The 20,287-nt window shown below is 49.4% G+C and overlaps 2 protein-coding genes across 2 annotated transcripts in view; one reads left to right on the forward strand and one right to left on the reverse strand.

The window, feature by feature from the left end:
• Positions 1-12,565, reverse strand: part of LOC132318651 (hydrocephalus-inducing protein homolog) — a 164,634-nt gene extending 152,069 nt beyond the window's left edge. The window contains exon 1 of the mRNA XM_059826624.1: positions 12,554-12,565. The gene's annotated coding sequence lies outside the window, so the exon portion shown is untranslated. The remainder of the gene's footprint in view (positions 1-12,553) is intronic.
• LOC132318652 (syntabulin-like) overlaps positions 1-20,287 on the forward strand; it is a 42,101-nt gene that overhangs the window by 1,666 nt on the left and 20,148 nt on the right.

Consider the following 20,287-nt stretch of genomic DNA (forward strand, 5'->3'; position numbering starts at 1 on the left):
GCCTTGGGTGCTTAGCAAGGGAAACTGCTGGCCACAAAGCACCTTCATGGAGCTGCATGGTAGGAGTGACACAAAACCCATACAAGGCTTGCAAGCACCTCAGCACCCCAATGCCAAACCCAACCCTGGTACCTCGACCTGCTCCCATCAGCCTCAACAACCCTGCTCCCATGCTTGGCTGTGCTCCCGCTAGCAAACTCACCGTCTCTTTTTCCAGCCCAAACCTTCCTGTCCTCCCAGATAGACGGAGGGGGACAAAGCCATTCCTTAGTCCTGCTTGTCAGCGCAGACAAGGTCACTGCCACATCTCCTAGCACTGCTGCGTGGAGAAATCAAGTGAGAAAAAGCCTGACCTCCAAGCTAGCAGCTAGGATGCTTGAGAGCTAAAGAAAAGCCTTGGCTGGGGGGCTCTGCCCCTGCATCACAAAGTCTTTTAACTAACGACTATTTAACGTGCAACACATGAGCAGTCTCCAGAGGGGAAAAAAAAATAAGAGACCAGGATCATCTTCAAAGTGAAGGAAAAAGATTTGTTTCATGATGCGGGCTCACAGCTAGTGTAGGCTCCCTGCCTCACGCTGGGCAGAAAAGGAGGGTCTGCACAGGACCGCTCTGCTCCCAGCTATTTTTGGCCTTCAGCTACATTAGGGGTGCAAAGAAGCACCTTCACCTTGTCTCTTTAGGGCTGCAACATTAACCTCTGAACACTCCCTGGCTCATGATATGGGCCAGGGTCATAAGGCCAAAGTATCACTAGGCACAAGGTAGGGCTTCACACAAGCTCAGTCGTGCCAGGACCTGGAAAATTCAGAAGGCTCAGCAGCACAAATACAGGCACAGAGGGGCCCTTCAGGGCCCCTGAGCTTGGCAAAAGCTGCGCTGAGGAAAAAGTTAATGTGAGCACTTAGATATGGCCCTAAAGCATCCAAATCCCTTTGTGCATATGTCCAACAGCTTCCCTCAGTGAAATAAAACTGAACAGCTCTCTGATGACGCTGTGCTGAAAAAGACAGGAAATTAAGAATAAACAGCAAATTTCTTAATGGACATTAAGAAAAAAAATGGGAAGTTTCATGTAAAAGCACAGCTTCATGTCTATACAGATCCTGCGGCTGTCACTATGCCACATGCCAGGGCTCTTATTTCAAGGGACTCCACGTCACTTGTGCTGAAGCAGCAGCACCAACCTCTGAGCTGGTCTGATACCAACCGATCGCCCTCCAAACTTAAAGGCTGGGGATGTATTGGCACGCTCTGCACTACAACACACTACACCCAGCTTTTCTTGTAGGAGCAGAGACTACTGGCTCAATCTTGTTTCAGTACACACAATAAATCCTCTTTCTTCTTCCTTCTGCAAAGATAAACCATCTCTCTCTGGACTAATTGGTTAATTTGCCTTTCTATTACACTTTGCTGGAAGAGTGAGGCAGGAGATCTGTTCAAAGTGAGAATCAGGATGCTATTGAACAATTTTGTTCAGCTACATCTTCTTGCCCTCTTCAGGCTTAAGTAGCAAGATCACATTTTGTGACTAGAAATCACCTGCTTAGCTATCATTACCATAGAAACAGCATCTCAAGGAAGCCAGGAAAGGAGAAGCACAATTTCCAGGACTCATCTCTTGTCCCTCCAGCCCACTGCTAAGTGGCTGAGTGCTTTCTAAATCAAGTCTCGCTACCCAGGAAGCCTCACCTGTCGCCTTTATAGTCCAGTGCCTCTGTATTTTATCACTTCGGTACTGTCATCCTGCAATTTATTACAAAAGCTCTACCATAGCCAAGATAATTAATAGGAGCCTAGTGTTACACCTTCCTGTGATTTCTTTTAATAAACTTCAACTCTCAGCTGACAGCGAGCTGGACCAAGGGTCTGCTGGAGATTCCACAGCTCCACATGCTATAATTTACAACTGTGGCTCCTGCCTGAAATAGTAACAGTACTATTGTCCCTTTCCCAACTGCCTCTCCCAGCACCTGATCTCTGCTCTCCTGGCTTTGCAACTTGCATCAACTCTCCCTTTTTATTTCCTCTTTTTCTGGCATCTGGACCACATTTCATTCCGGTTCGCAATACATCGGAGCTTCCACGCAGCTAGAGGCTTTGGAGTGGAAAAGCAGAAACCAAAGGACTATTAATGGATCCCCAGGTCAGGAGCAAGCGGCCGTACGCGGGGTCAGAGCTGACTCCGCAATGGTGAATTCAGAGCAGCACGTTCGCTAAGCAGTACCTCTCTTTAGTAGCTACTGTCAAGACCTCATCCAAAGTTCATGGAAATCATAGGAAGACTCCTACGGATATCAGATTGTTTCCCCACGCGACCTCTTACTCCACAGCAAATGCTTGGACACACCACTTCCACCAGACCGCAAAGGAGAGCTAAGAGAAAATGAACAATTCTGTACTCCCTGGGGGCTTAAAGCATATGAACCTCTGCTCTGCTGACATGCAATCATTTGTTAATCCGCCATTTCACTGCACACCCAAGCTGGAACAAGGGGCACTGACAGCATCCCGAAAAACCACCCTCCCTCCCTTTCTGAGCCATCTCTCAGCTTCCGCAGTATCAATTTGCAGTGCGCAGCGCAGGCGGCACGATGTTCACATCCTGACCGGCTGCCTTCCCCAACCAGGACCCCGAGAGGTCAGGCATCAGCCGAGTTCTGGGACAAGCTCCTGTGAACCTCAAGCCAAGCCAAGTGTTTTAATCTCAATTTTCAAAACCTTCTGAGTGAAATACTTCTGCGTATTCATACTCAGTTCTCAAACGAGTTTCAAGCTCTGGAAAAACATCAACATTAATTGAACTCAAAGATGCTAAACTGCAGACAGGTAAGCGGAGGCAGGAGTACCACTCAGCAACCTCACCTTGGCTGGCCCCAGCCTCGAACCAAATTATCCAGCACACACACGGTCTGGCTGCCAGAATAGCAAATATTCCCTATTGAGTGGATTATTACTGTAACACTACAGCACTGGCTGTAACCCCGAGGTGCTACAGAGCAGGCTTTGGCTTCACCAAGTTATTTCACAGAATCACAGAATCACTAAGGTTGGAAAAGATCTGTAAGATCATCAAGTCCAACCTAGGAAAAAAAAAAAAAACCAAAAAAAACCCCAAAAAACCCACACCAAAACCCAACCCACCCAACACCACAGAGCACCATGCCCATCAAGCCACATCCCACAATGCCACATCCACACGCTCCTTGAATACCTCCAGGGAGGGTGACTCTACCACCTCCCTGGGCAGCCTGTTCCAATGTTTCACTACTCTTTCAGTAAAGAACTTTTTCCTAATATCTAGCCTGAACCTCCCCGGCGCAACTTGAGGCCATGTCCCACCCTTCAGCCAAGGGGCAAGGCTGGACAACCTGTTAAGAACAAGCTGCACCCTCCTGGAGTAGTCCAGCCTTTGGCTTTTCCCTCGACGTAGACAGGAATTGCTTCTCAGGAAATCACCTATGGATTTAGAAGGCAAGGAAAGGACAGTCAGGGTGAGTTGGCTGCGCAGTCGCTCTGAGCTAGGCCATTAGTTGTATTTTTCATCACAAGCCTTCACGGCAGTTTATAGACAGAGCGAGAATAAATCGTCTCGTCCCTCATTTACAGACAGGGCCACACAAAGATTTAAGGCCAAAACATCCGAAAGCCCACGTGCGAGACGAGGGGGGCAAGACCAGCAGCGGCGAGGCAGGCAGCCTCCATCCCCCTCCACATTTAACCCACATCGGCATCCCATGGGGAAAAAAGGGAGAAGTTTGGGAAGGTTCTCCTTCAGGGAGCAAAGCTCGCTCCCCGTCCAGCCCTGGGGGGAAGAAGGGGCCCCAACTCCCCCTCCCCACACAGAGAAAGGGCTGCAGCCTCCGGGGGCACCTCACCCAGCACCACAGCCCCACTCTGCTCCACCCGCAACCTCACCCCTAAAGCCTTCCCAAAAAAGCACCCTGGGCACCGGCACCGCCCTCCCGCTTTCCTCCGGGGAGGGGACACGGCCACCACCACCCCAGCACGGGGGGTCACCAGCGTCCCCCCACCTCTCCCCCCCGCGGGGGACACGGGGCACACTCACACCCCCGGTCCCCGCTGCCAGACGGGCTCTTGCCCTCCTGCCGAAGGCAACCGGGACTCCGGGCGGGCCCCACACCGCCATGGCCACGGCCAAGGGCCGGGCGCCGGCAGGGGAGGGGGGCGCCGCCTTCGGGAGAGGAGGGCGGACACGGACACGGAGGCGGAGGGGCCCGATGGCCCCGCTGAGGAGCCGCGGCCGCCTGCGGTCCCCCTGCATCTGCCGGCTGGCTGGAGGGGACAGCCAGAGAGCACGGAGAGAGCCCAGGCCTGCCAAAGGCTTCACGAGCTCGCACGGCTTCGGCAGGGAGCCTCTGCCCCAGCACCACAGAGACCCGCTGCGCTTCCCTCATCTCCGGGGGCACGGGCACTGCAGAGGCCCGGCTAGCAGGGCCTCATCCCAGAGCAGGAACAGCCGCGCAGGGAACGCCTGCAATGGCCACGGCAAGCACGCGCGGGAATTGCCTCCAACGCACCCTCCTCCCAGCTTCAGCACGGCCACATCCCTGCGGGGGTCACCCTGAAACAGAGCAGCCATTGGAGACACTCAGGGCAGAGCCCAAAGGGTTTCTCCCCGGGCACAGCACTGACCGCGAAAAGAGCCACACGCCACCTGGACACAGCCCGTGTGCCGACAGAGCCCAAAAATCAACTCACGCCCCACGGAGGTGCCAGCACTGCCCTCAGAAGGGACCATCTGCTCTTCTCCTGCTCTCTGGGCGATAACTCGCACCGCAGTCCCACCCGCTCACCTGCTCGGCTGCCACCTCACACCTCCCAGTCTGCCTGTGGCACGGCGCTCGGCACAGGCGACACCGGTGCACAAACCGGCACAGCCAACCTCGTCATTTCTCAGGGAAGCGCTGTAATAAGTACACCCCGACAAGCACAGCCCAACAGACACAGCTCTACACTCTTCGCTGAAGCCAGGCTCCCCCTCACTCCCTCACTGAGGAGCTCCACATGGGCTCTCAGCTCCATCACTGGACACACCGCTGGTCCACTCAAACGGATGCATTTCACCCAAGTGCCTCTGCCCAGCACTCCTGTGCAGGGTCTGACACAGGGCTGAAGGGAGCTCAGGGCTTGCCGAGTTCTCCTCAAATCCCTCATGCCCATTTCAAGGCCAGAGATGCTTCCGCGACTAGGAAAACGGAACCGGCTGTTTCCATCATGGTGGAAAACTCAAGTTGCCTAAGATGGCAAAAAACAGCACTTCCAAAGCAGATACCTGGAGGTTAATTCCTGCTTCACAGTCAGCATCACTGGTGTTTCATTAAGAAGCCATCCAGGACACTTCAAACTCTCAGCCTTGGGCAAATGCCACGGGACTGCAAAGTGTGAAATCATTATCTAAAAGAACATGTCACCTATTCCTCTTCCCCACACTTCCTCTCCAACAAAAAGGCTCCTGCCTAGATAACTAGACCTGAGAAGACCCACAGCCATTAACGCACTTCACCTGGGAGCACGTGCATTGGGCTCCTGGGGAACAGCAAGCCTTCAGGCAGGGCTCACCCTGTGCCACAGGACAGGCACGTAGCAGAACGTCTGCCTCTCAGCGTACAGTCTCTTCCAAGGACTGAGCAACAAAATACAAATGCACGCAATAAAGTGTCACCCACCCCTGGTATGCACCACATCACCCTCTGGTGCCTTCAGCATGAGCACAACCTGGGCTCATCCTCCTCCCACCATGTGTCGACCCTGAAGCTACATGCTACGGGCAGGTTCATTTTTGCCCTGTGTTCCGTACACTGCCACAGAGACGAGCCAGTCATTAACTGACAGAGAGAAATGCAGGGCTCTGAGGTCAGGTAACCAGGGCAAGATGTGACCTGCAGCTCTTCCCAGCCACTGCTTTCCTTCCATCCGCCTCACAGCAGCAGAGGCCAGCTTATCACCCCCACTCTACCAGGTGGACATTGGGATATGGATCCCATAGCCTGGCTATTTCACTGCACTTTCTCATCTAGATTAAGACCCAGCGAGATCTTACAGATCTTGCACAAAGTTTAGGCAGGTTTTTTTTTCCTAGAGAGGTTCAACCCAAAGTAAAGCAGAATTCACAGTACAAGAGAAGCCCGGGATGGGGGAGCACAAACATGCCGGACAGGGTGAAACATATGCACACACCTTGACTCCAAAGCCTTTTTCTCCTTGGCTCCTCCTCCCACATCCCAACTCACATACATTAACTCCCTTATTTCAACTCCCGGCAAATCTCCATCTGCTCCTGCCAGACCCTGGGCTGGACGTACCCAAGCCCATCACCTGGAGGGCAACTACACCAGCATGCGCAGCAACACGGTTTATCACTGTGGAAATTCCAAATGACAGCCCTGAAGAGGTCACCACTTGGGAAGAGCACATCAAGACAGTCTGCAGGAGCTAATTTCAGCCACCCAGGCTACAGAAGCACAGCACCCAGAGGGCCCCAGCTCTATCCCTGCGCTCAGTCAGGCTCTTCAGCCTCCCTGCAGCACCCATCACTAGAGGGAGAGCCTGGGTAACCCTTGCAAAACCTGCTCCCAGCCCCGAGGGAGGTCAACTCCCTTTGCCAGGGCCTTAAACACCCAGACAAAATCCTGGCAGGCAGCAGGCAATAGCTGATGCAGCCCTATGAAAGGGGAGCCTCGGAGACCCTGGTGAGCAAGCAGAAGGGGACCGGTGCTCTCTGCAAAAAGCAGCTTTCTTGGATTCTCTTGGCTTTTGCACACAAAGCCCTCGGGGGGCTCCAGCGTTTCCCAAAACACACACGTTCTGCCAAAGCTGCTTAATTTCCGATGGCAGAGAAGGTGAACACTACAGATTATTACTTTTTCAAGCTAACGGGGACTTTGAGGGGTAGGAATACACTGCATTCCCAGAGAGCACAGCAGGGAGGTGTCGCTGCAGCTGTACGCTACCAGCCAGAGTGCTGGCAGCTGAGCAGGGGGAGGACACAGCCAGCTTGTCCAGTAGCTTCTTCACCATAACCATGGCTCTTGATGGATACAGACACCAGGCAGCCCTGCCAAGCTGCCATTTTTGAACAGCAACGGACCCAAAATTAAAATCAACATGGGTGTACATACTTTGCAAGCCTACACACACGGTTCAGGACGTCCTGCAGGATGTAGAAGACTGCAGCCACCGCTTTCTGACCCAGTCGTGGGCTTCACCATGCTCAGAGGTGGAAAAGTCATAAGACAGACCATCCCTCTCACAGAGCTTGCTGCCCGAGACACAGGTGTAGCTGAGACAGGGAAGACCAAGTCCCTTCCAGGCTTCTTCCTCAGCACAGGGCTTATCAGTTCCAAGAACACTTGCAAGCTAGCCACAAAGTGAAGCATCAGCCATCTTCCCCAGGGGAGACCCACGCTTTCAAAAGGAGAGCCCAGAAGCTGAAATTCACACCACCACGGATGCTCAGGACCACCAACTCAGAGGAGGTACAGGGTTTACATCACTGCTCCTTCTCCATTCCTGGGGCTGTACATACAACCCCACAGGGACCAACAAGCCCCTCTTCCCTTGCCAACACCCTCTCTGCCCCATGAGCTCACCTCTGTTTTCCTTCACAATATCCAACTCTCACCATTAGGTTCACCTTGGAGCCACCATTCCCAATTCACACTTGGCTCTCAGTTGGCTGCCTGCGTTTCTGGCTCAAAGGACACATTTCAAGCAGCACAGACTGCAGCTAGTCCCAAGCAAGCAGAGAGGGGGGGATCACACTTGCACACAGCCCAGCGCAGAAGCAAGCCACCCACCTCAGCACTTCAGACAAGCCACCCTTCTCCACCCTAGCAGGGTCTGATCAAACCAGGCTCTTGGCCCTGGTCTCCTTAGAGGCACAGCTAACAGTCCATGCAGGGAGCTGCCCTACAGGGCTCAAAATCCTCCCCCCCCATCCCCTGAGAAGCGTTGTTTACATCGCTCTTACCCTCCTGCAGAAACAAAAGAGCATACAGCCAAGGGCAACAGGCAGCCATGTTGCATTAGTAACCTCTCCTTTGCTGCAGTGCTAGAGGGACACAGAGCACTATCAGCCGGCATCCCCAAAAGCCCTGCTGCAGGCTCTGAGATGAGACCTGACAGCACAGGCACTGTCTAGCTTCCGAACACCAACACCAGAGCCCCTGGCGGGGGTTGGAACAGGCACATCAGAAACATAGCTGTCCTGTCACCAGTGCTGCACTCACCAGATCAAACCCACAGAATAATTGGGCACATCTGGTGTCTTGCAGAGGACAGAGTCACAGCAAAGGCAAAGACAAGAGCTGCAATGAGGATCCAGGGAGAGCAGGGAAGAGCTGGCGCAGACAGCTTACACCATCACAGGGATGCAGATGGGAGCATCCACTACCCCCACTTCAACCCATAAAGGTAAAACTCCAGCACTTGGTTAAAGAAAGGAATACGACTGCAACACTCAGTCATTTTAGATGCTATCAAAACTTTTCCTCCCGAATAACTGCAGTGACATCACTTACCTAACTGCAACCTCGTGAAGTGCCAATCATGAAGTCCCAAACAGGCAGCACATAATCCTCTTTGTCCAGGCAGGGTTCATACTTGTCTTCTTCTGAAAAAAGAAGGACAACAGAGTTGGCCCCTTTCCCTTTCAGCCATTTCCCCCCCTGCCTTCCTCTGAGCAATGCAATCCCACATTGCAGGGGAGAACATCGGGTTTTTTGGTAGCACAGACCTCAAGGCACAGCCCTGGATTTGCTTTCTCCCTTTTTATTCCCATGCTGGGAATCCATTTTGTTTCCTCACTTTTTGCTTAGTTTACATCTCACTTCCAAACCCTGAACTGCTTCTCTACTCCTGTTCTGAATCAAGACAAGATTTCAAACGCCTACATTTTGGAGACCCTGCCATTTGCCATACAGCCATGAAACCCCCCCCAAAATAAATTGTTTTTTCCCCACTGCTTTTTAAAACAAAGTCCTTGGCCCCAACAAGTGTCATGCCTCCTAGGTTTTCTTTTTCCTTAATACTATGAAACCATTTAATCCAGCCAGCTGCCTTTGCACAAATGCAGAAGAACATTTATAAGCCTCAGGAAGTTAATCCCATTTCAAGGGGAATGTCTGACATAGAGGTTAGCAAGGCAGTAACGGGGGCTGTGATTGCCTGGAGACAATGCACAAGAAGATGGGTAGGCTCTGGATGGAGGTTCAGGCCTGACTCAGCAAGGTACTGCCACAGCAGCTCAGCCTGAACAAGGAAACGCAAAGATGTCAAGGGCACTGATCACTCACGCAGTTACAGGACGGTTCGATAGCTGTTCCTGGGACTGACACTACCTTCATCCTTAGTCTTGGCCTCATGTTTCCTCTGGAAGCTAAAAGCCATCTAAGTCCCCGTGATATTGAGGACAGAAACATGCTGCGGTACCACCACGCTGTAGCACCAGGGCTCAGTGGTCTTTCACGGTCACAGAGGCAGAGCAGGGGTCAGTCTCCCCTCCCGCACACCCAGCCCTTCTCCTCAGCTGGCAGGGTCCCGCCAGGGCATTCTCCATCCCACACAGTGCCACCGGGCACCACAGGCTGGGGAGTACCGGGCTCTGGTGGTGCATTCCTTCCCCCCCACTTTTTTCCTGGGCTGCTCTATGATCTCAGGAATTCCAGCTGGGCCTCGGCCTTTGCGCAACGAGTTGGGCGGTTAAGCGTCCCTTGACTGTACCAGGAACTCTTGCATGGCTAAGGTGGGGAGCAGCACTGACTGTACCAAGCACTCCTGTTACCCAACTCAAGGCGGTAACGAGAGCGGGAATAACCAGCCATCCCCTGACAGCCTTGGAACATCCCTTACCTGGGCCATAGCCCGAGTGAAACAGTACCAGTGTTGCTGGAATTCCAGTAACTTTCCAGTAACTTCCTGATGACTAAAGCCAATCATCTTACAAACCTACAAACAGCCGTCCCAAGTGAGCTCTCCTGGACCGCAGCAGGCTGCCACCAGCATCCTCCTCGCAGTGGGACGCCTCTCAGAGTTTCATGAACTCTCCAGTTTGTGAAATGTGGAGGACTGCCGCCAAAAGCTGGCGACGTGACCTGGGCTGAAACCTTCTCCTCCTTGAGGCTCAACTTGCAATGGAGGGCTCTGCTCCATTGCTGCCCCCAGAGCATCCCCCTTGGGCTCCACCACAGAGACAGCCTTGCAACTTTCCCTTATAAAGCAGCACGGGGACTCCCAGGACAACCGGGCCACAGAGAAGAAACCTTCCCCATTTTCTTAACCAACCCAAAACCTTTTCCTCTTTCCTACAGATAGAAAAAATCCCTCCCGTGCCACAGGCAGCACAGAAGATGCACCAAGGATGACACTGACGGTCGCAGATTCGCACTCATCTAATGACAGCTCTGCCAGGGACCAGGCAAGGTGTTTGATCTCACAGGGACTCAGCTTTCCTACCTGCGAGGCAAGTCCAGCAATACTTATTTGGGAAAAGGACAGTCACAAGAGCTAGCAAACAACTCACATTCAACACAGTGCTGTTACTACTATGGAGAGACTTGTCTAGCCTCTCTCTCTGTAATTAGCCCCTTTCTCTAATGTCTGAGCAGCCCAGTGTTTTTAGCAACATATACAATCACCTTTCTTAGAAGAAAATGGTATCTTTTACCAGTCTAACTTGGTGGGAAGAAAAAGTATCACTGAGAAACCTGATCTTATCCATACCCTTACAGCATGCTGGCTAGATCAACATATCTTTAAAACACGTGCCTGCAGCAATCCTGAAAGGCAGGGGAAAAAGCATCTCAGCTTTGTGGATAGAACTGTGATGCAGATGATACTGCACAGGAAAATGAAGGTATAAGTTTAACACGCGTCAGCTGTTCTCCAGCAACTGCCTACAAGCAGGGTCTTGTCCCATAGCAGACAAAAGGTCTCATACTCCACATTTGCTGTGGGGTTAGATGTCCGGCATATCTGCAGTCAGGTACAGCCGCCTGCCTGGAGAGTTTCACGAACTCTCCAGTTTGTGAAAAGTGGAGGACTGCCGCCAAAAGATGGTCCTTCCATGTCTCTCTTTTTTAATGCTTACCTAGCTTTACCGTGCTCAGAGACAGAAGATGAAACCCCGTTCAGCCACGTGGCAACATGGGCTAGAATGAAATAGCACCCATTCATTCACAGATGACTTGCAGCTCAATTACTAACAGACCGAGAAGCAGCAAGGTGGAGAAAGGCAGTTCTGAACACACAGACAGACAGACAGAGGCAGCAGGAGGGCTGCTGCACTTGGGCAGCTCTTTCCATCCAGTTCTTTTCCGAGCAGAGCAGCCCCAAGTGAAAACTGCCCTTCTTCAGCCATTTCAGGAGAAAAAGGGGGTCCATTTGCTCACCATTAGAATGCAATTTGCATGACTCAACATTGCCTTATTCTTACTGACTACAGCCTTCAGGGCATTTTCATTAACTAATGGCCCTGAAAGCAGCAGTCACCAATTTAAGATCTCAGGGGAGGTTTTGAGTACACATCTGTATTAGTTGCAAATCTGACCTAACTGCTATTTACTTCAGACACAAGCAGGAGCAACTGACACAATTTCAATCAGAATTGGGCAGTCTGGATCAGGTCTTGATGTTACAGAACATCTTGAAAAACAAGGTCAAAAACAAGTGTTAAAAACAAGTAAGAAGAATTAGAAGAATGTAAAGAAGATACTTCATAACAAATGCACCTGGCACTTAGTCATACTAAAGATAACGACTGTCTTCACCAACTCTCTACTAACTAGCAATAACGATTAACACAAGGACGAATCTTAGAAAAATAGAATGGACTGCCAAAATAGTGCCCTAGAGTTAACCTGTCTCATTATAATCTCATTATAATGCTAAGGAACACACCTCCTAGCTAGAAAAGCCCCAACCCAATTAAGCCCCCTACTCTCTGAGCATGTATGGTGAATTAAAAGAGAACTATAACTTTAAGATGAAGTAAGAAAAGTATTAACCAAGAGTTAATTAAGGGGTAGAACCAGTAGGAATAACTAAAGTTGTTAACTGTTTTAAATACCTGTCATGATTTTAACCCGGTGTGCAAGCTTTGAGGAGAAATCCCCTTGCACCCGGCGCCGCAATAAACACTCCTGCTTTATAACTCTGGGTGAGTTGTGAAGTTTGTTTCCGCGTGTCAATACCTCTTTCCCAGGCTCTCAATTTTATTATTTCCGTTCTCAATCATTGTCAATACAAGCACAAGGGAGAGGAACATTTGAATATGCACAGGCATTCTACAATTAAAAAAATAACTCTATAAATAAGGGGAATGATATACTTGGCAATGAGGTATAAAGCATAGAGGAAACCCACAGGACCAAGAGCTGTTGCTTAGCACATACATCACACCTGGCAGAGCCCACAAATAAGGGGTCTTGCTGCATATACTGCAATGGCACCAAAAGATCCAGGACCAATATGGCACTTGTCAGAAAAGTCACTACCAACTTCAGTAGCGCTAAGGAGGTATGCTACACACCTTGGATTTCTCCTCCTCCACAGACATTTGCAGGGAATAATGTGCAAAGCATAGCCCATGCTGCTTGTAACTCACAAACTCACGATGTGGCTCCGTCTCTTTCCTCAAGGGTGCATCAAATTTTACTTGACCAACTAAAGAGGAGAAAAGGAAAACAAGAATCTAAGCTGGACTGCAATGAGACCCAATTCAGCTCCAAAGGCTAACAAAAAAGACAAATCCCGTTTAATGAGTGCATCACAGCCCCACTGATGCAAACTTCTGACACAGGCACACCCCCAACTTGTGCCTGCTGGAAACTAAGGGGCACAGAAAGTACTCTTCCATCACAAAGGCAGCACCATCGCCACTTGCCCCACCTAGTCATTAGAAAGATGAGGAAAACCATTCAGCAAACAGGGCCGTCAAGTGCCCTCTTTAGAGCAGCAATACAGATGTAATTTAGATAAAACACACAGCCATTGTGGGAATTCCCTCTGGGACCTGTTCTTCGGGGAGATCACTAGCACTAAAGAGCCGTGAATGAAGTTTGGAGAGAGCTTATCGCATCTTCCAGGAAAGCTCTTTGGCAGACGCTCATTAACACTCCTTCCCTCAATTTTAGCTTCAGAAAAGACAACTGAAGCGCCAAGGATTGCTCTGATTTAATTCAAACAAAAGAATGACTACAGCTTGGGGGATGGAGTCTGCTTGTAATGGCCAGCGATCAACCACCTCCTTTCCTGATTTCTACAGGACTGTTTCAGTTCAAACTACAACAAGAGACTAAATTAAGGCAGAAAAATCTTCCTCTGCCATTCTGCTACCTAGCACAATCTGGCATCGCTCCGAGTATCTCTGCTGCAGTGGCGTATGAAGCAATACCAACAGGCTCTCAGAAGAGCTCAGATTGCGTCCTGTTCAGTTAAGATGAAGCAATCGTGAGATTTGCTGAAGTGCTGACAAAAGGTGTATTCAAATGTTTTACACTAATGTTTCTTTGGCATAGTCATCTAGAACCTATATCCGTAAGTGAAACAGCATAAGTTTTTCTTTTCCTCTGTATCACTAAAAATGTTTCTATATACGTCAGCTATGCAGAATACTAGTTGAAATATGTGAATATCAATGATTATTTTAAGAATATTTAATGTTGTCATATTACACATGCTTACAGTTTATTTCAGAGCGTGTCTTTTCTCTTCTCCCATTTCTACTTCTCGAGTGAATCCTATGAGGCACTACCAGAGGCTAGAGGTGAACAATAAAAGACTTCAATTCCAAAATATATTCACTTGAAACCCAGTATTGTGTACCTGGTTTTTAGCAGGTTTCTTTAGCATAATAGCAACAAAGAAAGACAGAAATAAAGCGGAAGCTAAAAATACAGATTGCATGTATGTTTTTGTACATGAAAGTTAGAATTATTTGGAGACATTTTATCTGTAGAGTGTCCTCACCTTCAAGACAAGGGTTTTTAAAACACTGGATTTGAGCAAGTAAAGACAATGCTGGCCAGCATTTGTCTTTGCTCAGATAACATTTCCTTTGTGGCCTCTCAGTTTAATGGTATTGATAGTTGGAAAGTCCTCACTAACATACAGTTAAGTATGAAGACAGGATGCAGTAACAGAATATCTGTTTTCTCTTGTTTACAAAACACTTCAGTCCTGCACTGCTTATCATCTTACATAAGCGTGCTGTTTTTTCCCAGCTGTTAAAGCAGAAAATCAGAAACTTTGTCTTTGACAAAACCGTAGGTGAAATGGAGTTTCAGAGTATTCCAAGATAGAAAATAGAATCTGCAAGAAACACATACCAAACCGCTTGGCAAAAACAACTACAGGATCATTCTCTTCTTCTCATAGGAAAGTAAATTAGGAACAAAAGAACAAGTTCTACAGAGGTAGAAAATGATTTTTACGAATGCTTGCTTTGCAGATGAATGGAAACATAATTCCACAAAGAAACAGAAAGCAGAATGCACGACAGAACTCGGGACTGGAGAAGCAGTCCACACATACTGCTGCAAAATTGTTGAAGGACAACCACAAACAAAATTTTAAGGTGTTTTCATCTCTTTCTCTTTGAGCGTCTCTCCCCCAAATATAACGAATTTTGCTAAGGGCCTGGACATGTGACAGAGTAGCACAACCAAAAGTAAAAGCAACCCTTCAGCCTGTTCCCAGATCACAAAACATTCTGTGCCTCAATGAACCATAAGCATTTAGTTTTGTCGGCAAATGAAAACTTAATCTGATCCTGTGATTAAAACGTATTCCTACCTCAGGATCATCGTCATCAAAATCACGGTAAGTGGAATGATCAGGATTATTCATTTTATCCAAAAGTTCAATAGCAAGACTTGGATTTAATGGCTGGGTAACAAAAAGGATGCTGAAAGACAGAAGGAAAAACACAGATTAAAATTCCAACCACTCATATTAAGCACATTTTAATTTTAGAACTTAAAAAAAATCCCATACATAAATTTATACCTGTAGTAACTTTTCAGCTGTCGGTCTTTTTTCAGGATTTTTTTCTAAGTACCGTTTTCACAGAATGATGGAAACTATTGGACCTGTAAAAGGAAGTGGTAAACATGAGAATCAATTGCCCAGTGAACTACATGATCATTATCTACTGAAACAGAAAAGCACTTGCCATTTCATTTTGTCCTTTAACTCAGGAGGCTGGCAGTTGCTTTTCATCATTAGCAAAAGCGCTCTAAAAAAACCAACAGTATTTCTGTGGCTTACATTGCAGTACATATCTGACATGAATTTTGAATACGTTGAATACGTTGTTTAGTTGGCAGGAAGAAGTCCATCCGTTTAAGAGACGCTACCAGGACAACATGCAGCACCAAAAGGAGTCATCACAATTTCTATCACGTACATCCAGAACACTTACAACCCAACACCCTTGCAGTACCCCCAAACACCACAAGCACCCATGTAGCCACTACTCCAAATGGATGATTTGGGAAGCTGTACTTACACACCGCGCTTTAACCCTTTGCTCACCTCACGCGATGTAGGTCAAACATTGGAGGCTGAAGCTCAGCGAGCTCTGTAGCAGTTATTCCAGCTGCCCACAGATCACAGAGGTGCTTATAGCCACCTTTTCTTCCTACTGCAGCAACTCCTGGCGCCATCCTAAAGGGTAACACACATTTTTAGATAAACTTCTCGCCACAAATCAAACATTCTTCTGTATGCAGCGGTTTACTACTCTTTTTCCTAAAGCTCTCAATCTATAAGCTCACAGCATATACACTTCCACATGTGGATACATACACAGGCATGCGTGTGTTCGCGCACATGTGTGTATAAAAGGTTACGTAATGTATACATGAAGTTCTCCTCAATCACCTTCTAGTAACTAACAGGCAGTTTCCAAAACAGCTATTTCGTTTTTTTCAGTGGATGAAACCAATCTGCCTCAGACTGTTCTGCAGGCACACGACAAACTGCCCCTCCACAGCCAAAGAGCCTAAGGGGTAATTACTCAGCTACAGTAAAACCCAATATACGTCTGGATCCGCGTCGCCTGAAAGGAAATGACTCGCCGCTAAAAGGCACAGAAGGGGTCCAGAATGGGACTCCAGTTTCAGGGCGGAATGGGGTTTTTTTTGGGGGGTGGTGGTGTTACACAAAGACGTACCTGTCCAGTGCCAGTGCCAGCAGAACACAAGCTGTCGAGATCTCCATTTCAAACGTTTATAAAGCCGTTTTCAGCACTAAACGAGCATCGAAAACACACGTCGCTGAAGGATCCACAGCCGTCAGTAACTAAACGGAGTAAATCAGACACGAATTCCACACGTGGGACTTGAACTGGGGCTCCTCGCCCCGCGCACCCCCCGCGAGCAAACCCGAGGGGTGGCCCGAGGGAAGGAGGCAGGGCCCCCCTTCTCTCCGGCACCTCCAGACGGGGGTTCTGCCGCAGCCGCCCCCCAGCCCCGCGTCTGCACCGCCCGCCCGCCCCGCTCCGTGCGGAGAAGACCTTTCCCAGACGCCGTCCACCCGGGAAGAAGCGGAGCCGAACCCCCGCGGGAAGGCGTTCCGGGCGAGCGCTGCCCGCAGCCCCGCAGCCCCTCAGGCCCGCTCGCCCCGGGCAGGGCGGAGGGCAGCGCGGAGCTCAGCTCCCCGCGGGGGGCGAGGGGACGCGGCCCGCCCGAGCGGCTCATGTCCCTGCCCGCGGCAGCGGCGGGACCAGGGGGCTTGAGAGGTTCCCTCCGGCTCCGGGGCGCGAAGCGAACGAGGCCGCGTTCCCCGCCGCTCCGGACCGGCCCGGACCGCACCGCACCGCCCCGGGTGAGCGCCGGCACCGGCGCTGAGCCGCGCCCGCCCCTCCCGCGCGAAGAAGGGCTCCCGCCCGCGCCCGCCGCGCAGACGCACCGCCCGCCCCCCGCCGCCATTCCGCTCCGCCCCGCCGCCCTCAGCGCGGGCCGGGGGGCGCCGGGGGGCTGCGGCGGGACCGGCGCTCCGCGGCGGGGCCCCTCCTCGGGGGCGGCTCTCCCGCTGTCCCGGCGCCAGCCCCCGCTGCCGCCTGCCTCGGGCCCGGCGGGAGTCAGGGAAGAGCACCTGCTGCGGGGTGGATCGGGACACTCGGGGCGCGAATCGTGCCCTGCCCCCGCGGGACCGCTTCCCCACCGAATGCGTCTGTCACCGGGACGGGGGGGGCCGCCCTGAGGGACGGTCGGGGCGGGCGGAGGGGTGGATGAGGGCTCCCGCGCCTCCTGTGGCAGCAGCCCCGCTCCTGCCGGGGCTGACGGGGAGAGGGGGGTGGCTGTGGCGCAGGAGCGGTGTCTGCGTCCGCGGCAGCGGGGAGGAAAGTCTGCCGACCCCCCCGGCGGGATTCGGCACCCGGGGCCCGGGGGAGGCGCCGGGAGGGCCGCGGGGGGCCGGCAGCTCCCCCCCACAGGCAGCGTCTCTGCTGCAGGTGTGCAGGAACGCCTGTTCTCCCAACTGCTCTGTTCTGTGGGGCGAGGTGGGCCCTTCCCGCTGACTGATGGGGGTCAGAGCCAGAGCGGGACGGAGGAGAGGTCGCGTGAGTCAGGTACAGTCCAGGCTCGGGGTGGGACCACAGCAAAATGCTCCGACAGCAGGAAAAGTGAAATCCTCCCTCCCCTACCGCAGCTCACACGTCTTTGGATTAACTAAAAAGGGAGAAATGTCTGAAATTTTCTGCACAAAAATAAATCACGTTGGAACTATTTAACAGGCAGCCCCGAGAAAAGCCTCTAATAGGCTGACAAGGCCTATTAGCACAGCGTGAGTTGGACGAAGTTGTACCATGAGAGCAGCGTCGGGTGACTGCGGGAGGAGGATCAATCAGTGCGTTAAGGACCTGGATCACGGCCTGAATGAGGGGAACGTGGGCTGCAGATCCGAGAGTATGTTGACTTTGAATTTTCTTTCATTGCTTTGATGCTCTTTTTTTATAGAAGACCTACACACCTGTAAATGGAGCTTGCTAGATTGCAGCATCATACTGCAGAAATAAGTAATCTCTCTGAAGAATCCTTCTGTGGACTCTCCCTGTGATCCTTTGAGACAAGCAGTTCTTTCCAAATTCTTTAATTTTCCCAAACTATTCAATTTGTAGCTTTATGTTGCAGAATATGGAAGCTATGCCTGGATGTCCAGACCTGGGATGCACTGTGCATGCATTGTAGAGAAGTTATGTTCTAGTTTCATGTTCAGTGAGAGTAAATAATTGTCTCAGTTCTTATCATGTGGAACAAATGCATCTCATATTACAACTTTAGAAACTCTCTCATCCCTTAGTTTTAATCAGCCTTTTTTTTTTTTTTAATGCTGAAACAATAGGAGCTCTTCTTTAACCTGTTTTTTTTCCACCCTACATCCTATAAGCTGAGAGACTGCAGTAAAGCACCGGTCACAGAACTTTCTTTTAAAAAGAAATGAAAATTAACTATAGAATATGAAGGCGTTCAGGGCTTCTTAAGTGTGGAGCACAGTGGCAAACTGAGCTTTTACTGTTTTCTTCTTTGCAGGAAGAATCCACAGCACAAGCTAGAATACAAGTGGAGCGCACTGCCAGGTAAGCCAAGCTGTTTAATATAGCTCAAAGTGGGGGGAAAAAACCAATCCCAACCCAGCAATGGATAAAAACAATGGGAATAAAATGCTTTCAGCTACTGTAAGTGAAGAACACTGTTTGCAGCTTGCTGTTACACTGCGCTCTTGCCTTTCTTGAGCTTGAGGTCTTGCCCTTGTCTGCGATAAGGTTGCTTGGCCGCTGCGAACTTGCACTCACTTTGTCAAATGTTTTTCAGCTGAAGTGAGACTCAGTTACTGTGATTTGTATGCTCCTTATCTAACATATTGACAAAAACGCTGCGTGGCAAGTGGATATTTTCATGAGTTTCGTAGGTTTTATTGAGAATTAAAGATGGTATAGTGTGGTATTACTGGATCTCTGTATTCTGCTCCCCCCCATCCAGAGCTGGAGTATCACAATGAAAACAGGGAATATATTTAGGTGTTACCGAAGTGTTTCTCAGCATTTCAAATGGCTACTGCAGTAAATGATTTCTATAGCTTTTCTCCCATCCCCATAGTAAAATGTGGGCACAGAAATGGATTTCATACTTAATTTTTATTCTTATTTTTCTTTTGATAGGCAATCCTCAGGTAACACACAATTCTAAAGTCTTGGGATGATCTAAAACAAATATTGCAAGTATGCCTGCCATCTTTTTTTTCTGTTTTAAAATCTTTCTTTGGACCAGGGATTTTCTTGCTGAGAGAACACACTTTTGCGTGGGTGTTCTCCTGAGGCTTGGAGGGAATATAATTAAAACTGAGTCTGAGGTTTTATTCTAAAATGTTCTAGTCTTTCATATTCCAGTAAGTAGACTTGTTGAAAAACAGAGGGGGATGTACTGTTTACATTTTGTCTGTTCTTCAAGAATTCAAAGAGATACTTTGCATAATCAAGGAAAACTTGATTATTGGACTTGGAGATTTTTTCCACTTGAAATCTCAATGCAATAAACAATACTACAGAGCAGAGCACAGCAGTCATGAAAATGTAATTATAATGTATTTTGCTTGAAAGAATCAGGTTTATGACATTATTGAGGAGAAATTGCATTTATGGAAACAATGGTTTAAAATATTTAAATCCTTTGCAATACACAAATTTTCTGTTTAAGAATAAAAATACCAGTCTTGATGACATTTTTCTAGGGAAGGAATGGTTCATAATTGCAATTAGAGCAGTTTATCTGGGTAATCTTTCAGGAATCATTCAATACAAAACAGGGATTTTTTGTGTGGGAGGGTAGTTTTTGTCCTTGTAAATACAGTACAGTACAGTATTTATTTTAATAGGTCAGTCTTTCATTGTAGCACCCTGTCTGAATGACACTTCTGCTGGGCTGTGCTCTGTCCTGACTAACTTTCCTTTCTTTAGTAACCAAAAGAGGAACCTGACAGCAAACTTCAAAGAATGCTATGTTCTTAGGTGATGAACCTAATCACAGGATGCCCTGGAATGAACGGGCACATCAGCATGGGACACAGCTGATCTGCTTTGTTTTTTTGGGGCATTTGAGAGTGCTGGAGATACTTGCTAATACTTACCTGAGGAGAAAGCCGTCCTTATTTTGTTTTAGTAAAACCCTGCTTGCTTTTTAACAAGTGGCAGTGCTGAATGGTATGGAGTATGGTGGTATGTAGTCATCTTTTCAGAGCAGTGTCATGAGCATGTCTTTGCTTG

Source organism: Gavia stellata, chromosome 18 (assembly GCF_030936135.1).
Source record: "Gavia stellata isolate bGavSte3 chromosome 18, bGavSte3.hap2, whole genome shotgun sequence".
NCBI classification, from domain to species: Eukaryota; Metazoa; Chordata; class Aves; order Gaviiformes; family Gaviidae; genus Gavia; species Gavia stellata.